The 12,080-nt window shown below is 45.5% G+C and overlaps 1 pseudogene; it reads left to right on the top strand.

Annotated features, from left to right (window-relative positions):
• The first annotated feature begins 8,246 nt into the window (after positions 1-8,246).
• LOC119280236 overlaps positions 8,247-12,080 on the top strand; it is a 28,184-nt pseudogene continuing 24,350 nt past the window's right edge.

Genomic DNA, 12,080 nt, shown 5'->3' with positions numbered 1-12,080 from the left:
CACCCTAGGGTTTCAACCCTAGGCGCAGGGGGTGGGCCAAGGGGGGCGCACCAGCCCACTATGGGCTGGTTCCCCTCCCCACTTTGGACCTTCGGGCCCTCCGGGATGGGTGGCGCCACCCGGTGGACCCCCGGGACCCTTCTGGTGGTCTTGGTACAATATCGGGTGACCCCAAAACTTTCCCGATGGGCGAAACACCACTTCCTATATAGTTTTCTTTACCTCCGGACCATTCCGGAACTCCTCGTGACGTCCGGGATCTCATCTAGGACTCCGAACAATGTTCGGTATACTGCATACTCATATTCATACAACCCTGGCGTCACCAAACCTTAAGTGTGTAGACCCTACGGGTTCGGGAGACACGTAGACATGACCGAGACGGCTCTCGGGCAATAACCAACAGCGGGATCTGGATAGCCATGTTGGTTCCCACATGCTCCTCGATGATCTCATCGGATGAACCACGATGTCGAGGGTTCATGCAACCCCGTATACTATTCCCTTTGTCAATCGATACGTTACATGCCCGAGACTCGACCGTCGGTATCCCAATACCTCGTTCAGTCTCGTTACCGGCAAGTCACTTTACTCGTACCGTAATGCATGATCCCGTGACCAAACACTTGGTCACTTTGAGCTCATTATGATGATGCATTACCGAGTGGGCCCAGAGATACCTCTCCGTCATACGGAGTGACAAATCCCAGTCTCGATCCGTGTCAACCCAACAGACACTTTCGGAGATACCTGTAGTGCACCTTTATAGTCACCCAGTTACGTTGTGACGTTTGGTACACCCAAAGCACTCCTACGGTATCCGGGAGTTACACGATCTCATGGTCTAAGGAAGAGATACTTGACATTGAAAAAGCTCTAGCAAAACGAACTACACGATCTTGTGCTATGCTTAGGATTGGGTCTTGTCCATCACGTCATTCTCCTAATGACGTGATCCCGTTGTGAATGACATCTAATGTCCATAGTCAGGAAACCATGACTATCTGTTGACCAACAAGCTAGTCAACTAGAGGCTTAATAGGGACGTATTGTGGTCTATGTATTCACACGTGTATTACGATTTCCGGATAATACAATTATAGCATGAATAAAAGACAATTATCACGAACAAGGAAATATAATAATAATCCTTTTATTATTGCCTCTAGGGCATATTTCCAACAGTCTCCCACTTGCACTAGAGTCAATAATCTAGTTACATTATGATGAATCGAACACCCATAGAGTTCTGGTGCTGATCATGTTTTGCTCGCGGAAGAGGTTTAGTCAACGGATCTGCGACATTCAGATCCGTATGCACTTTGCAAATTTCTATGTCTCCGTCTTGAACATTTTCACGGGTGGAGTTGAAGCGACGCTTGATGTGCCTGATCTTCTTGTGAAACCTGGGCTCCTTGGTAAGGGCAATAGCTCCAGTGTTGTCACAGAAGAGTTTGATCGGCCCCGACGCATTGGGTATGACTCCTAGGTCGGTGATGAACTCCTTCACCCATATTGCTTCATGCGCTGCCTCCGAGGCTGCCATGTACTCCGCTTCACATCTATATCCTGCCACGACGCTCTGCTTGCAGCTGCACCAGCTTACTGCTCCACCATTCAACATATACACATATCCGGTTTGTGACTTAGAGTCATCCAGATCTGTGTCGAAGCTAGCGTCGACGTAACCCTTTACGACGAGCTCTTCGTCACCTCCATAAACGAGAAACATGTCCTTTGTCCTTTTCAGGTACTTCAGGATATTCTTGACCGATGTCCAGTGTTCCTTGCCGGGATTACTTTGGTACCTTTCTACCAAACTCACGGCAAGGTTTACATCAGGTCTGGTACACAGCATGGCATACATAATAGATCCTATGGCTGAAGCATAGGGGATGACACTCATCTCTTCTTTATCTTTTGCCATGGTCGGGCATTGAGCCGAGCTCAATCTCACACCTTGCAATACAGGCAAGAACCCCTTCTTGGACTAATCCATTTTGAACTTCTTCAAAATCTTATCAAGGTATGTGCTTTGTGAAAGACCTATGAGGCGTCTCGATCTATCTCTATAGATCTTGATGCCTAATATATAAGCAGCTTCTCCAAGGTCCGTCATTGAAAAACACTTATTCAAGTAGGCCTTAATGCTGTCCAAAAGTTCTATATCATTTTCCATCAAAAGTATGTCATCTACATATAATATGAGAAATGCTACAGAGCTCCCACTCACTTTCTTGTAAACGCAGGCTTCTCCATAAGTCTGCATAAACCCAAACGCTTTGATCATCTCATCAAAGCGAATGTTCCAACTCTGAGATGCTTGCACCAGCCCATAAATGGATCGCTGGAGCTTGCATACTTTGTTAGCATTCTTAGGATCGACAAAACCCTCCGGCTGCATCATATACAGTTCTTCCTTAAGATGCCCGTTAAGGAATGCTGTTTTGAGGTCCATCTGCTATATCTCATAATCATAGTATGCGGCAATTGCTAACATGATTCGGACGGACTTAAGCTTCGCTACGGGAGAGAAAGTCTCATCGTAGTCAATCCCTTGAACTTGCCGATAACCCTTAGCGACAAGTCAAGCTTTATAGATGGTGACATTTCCATCCGCGTCCGTCTTCTTCTTAAAGATCCATTTGTTTTCTATCGCTCGCCGATCATCGGGCAAGTCAGTCAAAGTCCATACTTTGTTTTCATACATGGATTCTATCTCGAATTTCATGGCTTCTAGCCATTTGTTGGAATTTGGGCCCGCCATTGCTTCTTCATAGTTCGAAGGTTCAGCGTTGTCCAACAACATGATTTCCAGGACAGGGTTGCCGTACCACTCTGGTGCGGAACGTGTCCTTGTGGACCTACGAAGTTCAGTAGCAACTTGATCCGAAGTACCTTGATCATCATCATTATTTTCCTCTTCATTTGGTGTAGGCATCACAGGAACATTTTCCTGGGCTGCACTACTATCCCGTTCAAGAGGTAGTACTTCATCGAGTTCTACTTTCCTCCCACTTACTTCTTTCGAGAGAAACTCCTTTTCCAGAAAGGATCCATTCTTGGCAACAAAGATCTTGCCTTCGGATCTTAAGTAGAAGGTATACCCAATGGTTTCTTTAGGGTATCCTATGAAGACGCATTTTTCCGACTTGGGTTCGAGCTTTTCAGGTTGAAATTTCTTGACATAAGCATCGCATCCCCAAACTTTTAGAAACGACATCTTAGGTTTCTTCCCAAACCATAATTCATACGGTGTCGTCTCAACAGATTTAGACGGTTCCCTATTTAAAGTGAATGTAGATGTCTCTAGGGCGTATCCCCAAAATGATAGCGGTAAATCGGTAAGAGACATTATAGATCGCACCATATCCAATAGAGTGCGATTACGACGTTCGGACACACCGTTACGCTGAGGTGTTCCAGGCGGCGTGAGTTTTGAAACGATTCCACATTTTCTAAAGTGCGTACCAAATTCGTGACTTCAATATTCTCCTCCACGATCCGATCGTAAGAATTTTATCTTTCGGTCACGTTGATTCTCTACTTCATTCTGAAATTCCTTGAACTTTTCAAAGGTCTCAGACTTGTGTTTCATCAAGTAGACATACCCATATCTACTTAAGTCATCAGTGAGAGTGAGAACATAAGGATATCCTCCGCGAGCCTCAACGCTCATTGGACCGCACACATCGGTATGTATGATTTCGAACAAGTTGGTTGCTTGCTCCATTGTTCCGGAGAACGGGGTCTTGGTCATTTTGCCCATGAGGTATGGTTCGCATGTGTCAAATGATTCATAATCGAGAGACTCTAAAAGTCCATCAGCATGGAGCTTCTTCATGCGCTTGACACCAATGTGACCAAGGCGGCAGTGCCACAAGTATGTGGGACTATCGTTATCAACTTTACATCTTTTGGTATTCACGCTATGAATATGTGTAACATTACGTTCGAGATTCATTAAGAATAAACCATTGACCATCGGGGCATGACCATAAAACATATCTCTCATATAAATAGAACAACCATTATTCTCGGATTTAAATGAGTAGCCATCTCGTATTAAACGAGATCCAGATACAATGTTCATGCTCAAACTTGGCACTAAATAACAATTATTGAGGTTTAAAACTAATCCCGTAGGTAAATTTAGAGGTAGCGTGCCGACGGCGATCACATCGACCTTGGAACCATTCCCGACGCGCATCGTCACCTCATCCTTCGCCAGTCTCCGCTTATTCCGCGGCTCCTGCTGTGAGTTACAAATGTGAGCAACGACACCGGTATCAAATACTCAGGAGTTACTATGAGTACTAGTAAGGTACACATCAATTACATGTATATCAAATATACCTTTAGTGTTGCCGGCCTTCTTGTCTGCTAAGTATTTGGGGCAGTTCCGCTTCCAGTGACCCTTTCCCTTGCAATAAAAGCACTCAGTTTCAGGCTTGGGTCCATTCTTTGACTTCTTCCCAGCAACTGGCTTACCAGGTGCGGCAACATCTTTGCCGTCCTTCTTGAAGTTCTTCTTACCCTTGCCCTTCTTGAACTTACTGGTCCTATTGACCATCAACACTTGATGTTCTTTCTTGATTTCAACCTCTGCTGACTTCAGCATTAAAAATACTTCAGGAATGGTCTTCACCATCCCCTGCATATTGTAGTTCATCACAAAGCTCTTATAGCTTGGTGGGAGCGACTGAAGGATTCTGTAAATGACCGCCTCATCTGGGAGGTTAATGTCCAGCTGGGACAGGCGGTTGTGCAACCCAGACATTTTGAGTATATGCTCACTGACAAAACTATTTTCCTCCATCTTACAACTATAGAACTTGTCGGAGACTTGATATCTCTCGACCCGGGCATGAGCTTGGAAAACTAGTTTCAGCTCCTCGAACATCTCTTATGCTCCGTGTTGCTCAAAATGCTTTTGGAGCCCCGGTTCTAAGCTGTAAAGCATGCCGCACTGAACGAGGGAGTAATCATCAGCGCGAGACTGCCAAGCATTCATAATGTCTTGGTTCTCTGGGACGGGTGCATCACCTAGCGGTCCTTCTAGGACATATTGTTTCCTAGCTGCTATGAGGATGATCCTCAGGTTCCGGACCCAGTCCGAATAGTTGGTGCCATCATCTTTCAGCTTGGTTTTCTCTAGGAACGCGTTGAAGTTCATGTTGACATGAGTGTTGGCCATTTGATCTACAAGACATATTTTGCAAAAGTTTTAGACTAAGTTCATGATAATTAAGTTCATCTAATCAAATTATTTAATGAACTCCCACTCAGATTAGACATCCCTCTAGTCATCTAAGTGTTACACGATCCGAGTCGACTAGGCCGTGTCCGATCATCACGTGAGACGAACTAGTCATCATCGGTGAACATCTCCATGTTGATCGTATCTTCTATATGACTCATGTTCGACCTTTCGGTCTCTTGTGTTCCGAGGCCATGTCTGTACATGCTAGGCTCGTTAAGTTAACCCTAAGTGTTCTGCATGTGTAAATCTGTCTTACACCCGTTGTATGTGAACGTAAGGATCTATCACACCCGATCATCACGTGGTGCTTCGAAACGACGAACTTTAGCAACGGTGCACAGTTAGGGGGAACACTTTCTTGAAATTATTATAAGGGATCATCTTATTTACTACCGCCGTTCTAAGTAAACAAGATGCATAAAACATAATAAACATCACATGCAATTATATAGTAGTGACATGATATGGCCAATATCATATAGCTCCTTCGATCTCCATCTTCGGGGCTCCATGATCATCTTCGTCACCGGCATGACACCATGATCTCCATCATCATGATCTCGATCGTTGTGCCTTCATGAAGTTGTCACGCCAACGACTACTGCTACTTCTATGGCTAACGCGTTTAGCAATAAAGTAAAGTAATTTACATGGCGTTCTTCAATGACTCGCAGGTCATACAAAAATAAAGACAACTCCTATGGCTCCTGCCGGTTGTCATACTCATCGACATGCAAGTCGTGATTCCTATTACAAGAACATGATCTCATACATCACAATATGTCATTCATCATTCATCACAACTTCTGGCCATATCACATCACATGACAATTGCTGCAAAAACAAGTTAGACGTCCTCTATTTGTTGTTGCATCTTTTACGTGGCTGCAATCGGGTTCTAGCAAGAACGTTTTCTTACCTACAAATAACCACAACATGATTTTGTCAACTTCTATTTACCCTTCATAAGGACCCTTTTCATCGAATCCGCTCCAACTAAAGTGGGAGAGATAGACACCCGCCAGCCACCTTATGCAACTAGTGCATGTCAGTCGGTGGAACCGGTCTCACATAAGCGTACGTGTAAGGTTGGTCCGGGCCGCTTCATCCCACAATACCGCTGAAGCAAGATAAGACTAGTAGCGGCAAGCAATTTGACAAGATCTACGCCCACAACAAAATTGTGTTCTACTTGTGCAATAGAGAACTACGCATAGACCTAGCTCATGATGCCACTGATGGGGAACGTTGCAGAAAATTAAAATTTTTTCTACGGTTTCACCAAGATCCATCTATGAGTTCATCTAAGCAAAGAGTCATGGGAGAGAGATTGCATCTACATACCACTTTGTAGATCGCGCGGAAGCGTTCAAAAGAACGGGGTTGAAGTAGTCGTTCTCGTCTGATCCTATCACCGGAGATCCTAGCGCCGAACGGACGGCACCTCCGCGTTCAACACACGTACGGTCAGCGTGACATCTCCTCCGTCTTGGTCCAGAAAGGGGGAAGGAGAGGTTAATGATGAAAGCTCCAGCAGCAGCACAACGGCGTGGTGATGGTGGAACAGCAGCACTCCGGCAGGGCTTCGCCAAGCACGTGACGGAGGAGGAAGAGGTGTAGCTGGGGGAGGGAGGCGCCAGAACTTCAGGGTGCGGCTGCTCCCTCCCCCCTCCCTTTATATAGGCCCCCAAGGGGGGGCGCCGGCCCTGGGAGATCCAATCTCCCAAGGGGCGGCGGCCAAGGGGGTGGAGTACCCCCCAAGCCAAGTGGGCCGCCCCCCCACCCTAGGGTTTCAACCCTAGGCGCAGGGGGTGGGCCAAGGGGGGCGCACCATCCCACTATGGGCTGGTTCCCCTCCCCACTTCGGCCCTTGGGGCCCTCCGGGATGGGTGGCCCCACACGGTGGACCCCCGGGACCCTTCTGGTGGTCCCGGTACAATACCGGGTGACCCCGAAACTTTCCCGATGGCCGAAACACCACTTCCTATATAGTTTTCTTTACCTCCGGACCATTCCAGAACTCCTCGTGACGTCCGGGATCTCATCCGGGACTCCGAACAACATTCGGTATACTGCATACTCATATTCATACAACCCTAGCGTCACCGAACCTTAAGTGTGTAGACCCTACGGGTTCGGGAGACACGTAGACATGATCGAGACGGCTCTCGGGCAATAACCAACAGCGGGATCTGGATACCCATGTTGGTTCTCACATGCTCCTCGATGATCTCATCGGATGAACCACGATGTCGAGGGTTCATGCAACCCCGTATACTATTCCCTTTGTCAATCGATATGTTACATGCCCGAGACTCGATCGTCGGTATCCCAATACCTCGTTCAGTCTCGTTACCGACAAGTCACTTTACTCGTACCGTAATGCATGATCCCGTGACCAAACACTTGGTTACTTTGAGCTCATTATGATGATGCATTACCGAGTGGGCCCAGAGATACCTCTCCGTCATACGGATTGACAAATCCCAGTCTCGATCCGTGTCAACCCAACAAACACTTTCGGAGATACCTGTAGTGCACCTTTATAGTCACCCAGTTACGTTGTGACGTTTGGTACACCCAAAGCACTCCTACGGTATCCGGGAGTTACACGATCTCATGGTCTAAGGAAGAGATACTTTACATTGAAAAAGCTCTAGCAAAACGAACTACACGATCTTGTGCTATGCTTAGGATTGGGTCTTGTCCATCACGTCATTCTCCTAATGACGTGATCCCGTTGTCAATGACATCTAATGTCCATAGTCAGGAAACCATGACTATCTGTTGACCAACGAGCTAGTCAACTAGAGGCTTACTAGGGACGTATTGTAGTCTATGTATTCACACGTGTATTACGATTTCTGGATAATACAATTATAGCATGAATAAAAGACAATTATCATGAACAAGCAAATATAATAATAATCCTTTTATTATTGCCTCTAGGGCATATTTCCAACAGCAAGGGCGGTGCCGTTACATGCGGCAGCGCGGCGAGTGGAGCAAGAGGAAGGTAGGGAGCGGCAGCGGGTACCTCGGCTGCGGGGGCAACACCCTCAAGGATCCAGGTCCTGCAACACACGAGTTGTTGCGGTGGGCAAACTGCAACAAGAGCTCAATTGAAAAACGCAAGAGATAATTCTAGGCAAGCCACGCAGGACATGTGTGGCACATACGAGACGGTGGACACTTGGGTGCGATCCGCTGGCTGAAGGCGAGCGTTTTTCATATTTAAAACTGTGATGATGTAAAACCTCAATATTCCAACGTCTGAGTAATGAATACTTCTGTTTGTGAAAACTTTTGTGGTTTAGAAGAAAGAACACTTTAAGATACTGCAAAAATACTACAGTATTGGAGATACTACGCTTACTACGATTTATTAGAAATGTAGTACTGCAATTTATTAGAATGTGGTATTTATTGATAGCTAACATATAGATTTTTTTAGAATCTATGATTTCTAAAATAACATGATATTCCTAAAAAAACTCTAAAACTACTTAACTGACAAATGCAACCTCGACATTTCAATCCTTAGACAGTGAATACTCAATTTTTTATATACCACAATTTTTGAAATTCAGTTCAGAAAAAAGAGCCGAAGAGCTCTTTCTCAAATACTAAAACACACATTATTGCGAACTAAGCCTATCTTAGATGGTTAGGTTATTTATGGTTAAACCAGTCCATCAAGGTTCAGGTCCTAGACTTGACAATGGTGCTTGTATATTTCTGGATTCACTTTAGACTTTGTTCGTTCAGCGGGAGCAGACCCATGGTGAGTTCGTGAATATCAAGATTATGTGCCTACTCAGTATCTCAGAGGTGCTTATAGAGGTGAGTATATGTGTGTATGTATGAGCATGTGTGTATGTGCTGTGTTAAGAAAACATGATATTGTGGATACTACGGTTTACAAACTGTGACATTTGTTAATGCCAAACACAATAAATTATTAAAGCTATGTTTATCCATCCATTCCTTTCGTTATCCGCGTTAGCCAAGCCACGTGAATGTATGGTTTGAAACTCTTGACTGGTCTGATTGGCGATCGTCAAGATCCATCCGAGAAATTCCAATCCAATCCAATCCAATCCAGAAAAGCTATCTAGGATGGATTCGCATCAGGCTCCTAAGGCAGGGATTTCGCTAGGTTCGCTAACTCCGTCTGACATCGACACCGGCGTTGTGACTGATCCCCCCAAGAGCTGCATTCTAGACAACAAGCCCTTCTTCGGTGAGCACATAAACTTCACCATCACTAGGTACCACACCACCGACCCAGACAACAAACACCGCGCCATGGCCATCCAGGCCACCTTGTTCGTCGCCGCCCACCCCGCATCTCCTACGTGCTCGCCTGGGCCACTGACACCTACTTTACTGAGGAGTCTCTGGTCCTCTCCACCCACGGCGGCCTCATCGCCCTCACCATCGCGTATACATGAAGAGATAGCCATTCCCAGAATATTATAGGTGGGTTTGATTGGGATGCAACTTCCCTGGCTGCAGCTGCAACAGCTCCGGCTGGAAGGAGCGGCTGCAGCAAAAAAGATTGGAGCTGAGATGCAGTCATTTGATGGTTATGTTGTAGTAGCTGCGGCTGATGCAGAAACATGCTGAAATAACCAAAATGCCCTTAATTGTTCGGTAAATCAGTTTAACGTCTTGATTGTACTGCTATGATTGTAAATGACTCATTTAAGAGTTCTTTTTGCTGCAAATGGCCATTTTCATGGGTTTTAGCTAAAACTATAAGGGTTGGGCGCACTTTGTTGCGTCGATGGTGTTGTTGGGTCTCTTAAGAAAGAATCACTTTGTTTCAAGATATAAGGTGTATTACTTTTTTGAAAAGGAAAAACTTATAAGTTTGATCAAATATTTCGAGAAATATATTAAAATCCATCATATCATATCGGTATTTTTAGATTCATCATGAAATGAATTTCCATACTTTTTTTTGTTTAGTATTCTCAGTGTTTGATTTTTTTGCTCTGAACTTGGTCGAGGTAAAAAGAAATTTGACTTTCGAAAAAACTAATACCCCTTATATTTTAAAACCGATGGAATGTTTAGTTTGGCGGGTAGGGGAGATGATAGAGTGTGTTTTATTTTTATTTATAATGCGTTGATTGGGTGGCCTTTCGTGGTGTGATTCGGTGCTATCCGCTAACCAATCTATATTTATGTGAAGAAATTTCTATGTCGGTGGTTGTATATACTATATTGGTGCTATAATATCACATGATGGCGCTTCTTTTTTCTTAGTGGTGGGAGGGTGCATGGGATTGATATGTTTTTGTAGGCCGGTTGCGGCTAATTGATTTGAAAAGTTGTTGTCCCGGTCAAAGTCGTAAACCAAATCACAAATTAAATTCCTTAATTGAATGAAAGAGCTTCAAAATTAGGAAACATAGTGAATTAAAAGAATTGAATAGGAGAGCTTGAGAAATTGTTGACCCGGTCAACATTCGATCGCACAATTCTAAATTGAATACCTTAATTAATTGTTAGACATTAAAAATTAGAAAGCATAGTGTATAGTACAAAACAATTTAATGAGAGAGCTTTGTGGAATTGTTGACCCGGTCAAAATCGGATGACCCAATTTTAATTGGAGACCCCAATTAAATGTGGGCTATTTAAAACTAGGGACCTTAGTGTTATAGAGGATTTCACTTGTTTGATGGTGTAGATAGTGTATTTAGACAAATTTGACATATGACAATACATTGGAACTCATCATAACATAGATTACCAATTAGTATTACAGCTACGAAAAAATTCCCCGTACCAATTTACAATCAATTCCAAACGAGAATCATTTTTTCATAGCAGCAGCACCATGTATCAACATCGGCTGGCATCGTTGCCCACATGTAGGGATTTATCTCAATGATTTTCCTCATAGTTTGTGAAGCTGCAGAAAAAGAAACATGTGATCTTGTAAAACAGACATACAATCTGATGAATGCTCATACAGATTCCAACACAAGCACATAGCGAAGGCAGCAGCGGCAGAACACACACACATAGCACGCACACCGCTCGCTCGCCGCCCACGCTGGTAGAGGGAGGGGCCAGCAAAGGAGCCTAAACAGGGAGAGAAGGGGACGGCCAATACCGGATTCGGCAACGGCCAGATCCGGCGATACGGAAAGAAGCTGAGGCCGTCCGTCGGCAGAGGTGGCGAGCGAGGAACCCTACCCGCGCTTCAGTGTGGACGAAGCGGTCCGGTCCGACTCGCGGCCCGCTCGATCCAGGCCCGCTAAAAAAAGGCCGGTCCGGTCCCTAAAAGATGGACCAAAAAAATCTTTGGCCCGGTCCAGTTAAAGCTGGTCCGATCGAGCGGACCGAAGACCGCTGGAGCTCCAGTGTGCGCTCTGCCCTTGTCAGTTGACCGGTCCTCTCGGTCCGGCCCGAGCTTCGCCATTGCCGGTTTGGTCCCTAAAAACAGGACCGCCATGCTTCTCGGTCCGGTCCGGCTCGGACTGGCGGCAGCCTGTCCAAACGACGACTTGGACCGGCTTGGACCATGTCCACCCTTACCCGTGGTTGGGGTGATGGGAAAAAGTCGCTCGTGTTGATTGGGTATTTGACTGAACCGATAAGGGTATTTCGGCAGTATTACGTGCTTTTGCGGGAGGCAAACCAGTCATTGGCCACTTTGGAGCCGGCTATGAGGAGCAGAAGCCCAACTTTTCAGCCGCGGCTTCTGCTCGGTTTCTGAGCTCCACTATCTCCGGCTGCATATTTGCAGATCTCTATCGACAGGGCACGAACTATCGGCTGCAACCTCAAGCCATCGCAT

This window comes from Triticum dicoccoides, chromosome 3B (assembly GCF_002162155.2).
Source record: "Triticum dicoccoides isolate Atlit2015 ecotype Zavitan chromosome 3B, WEW_v2.0, whole genome shotgun sequence".
Classification (NCBI taxonomy): domain Eukaryota; kingdom Viridiplantae; phylum Streptophyta; class Magnoliopsida; order Poales; family Poaceae; genus Triticum; species Triticum dicoccoides.
The sequence above is the reverse complement of the archived record's forward strand: the minus strand, read 5'-3'. Positions and strand labels throughout refer to the sequence as shown.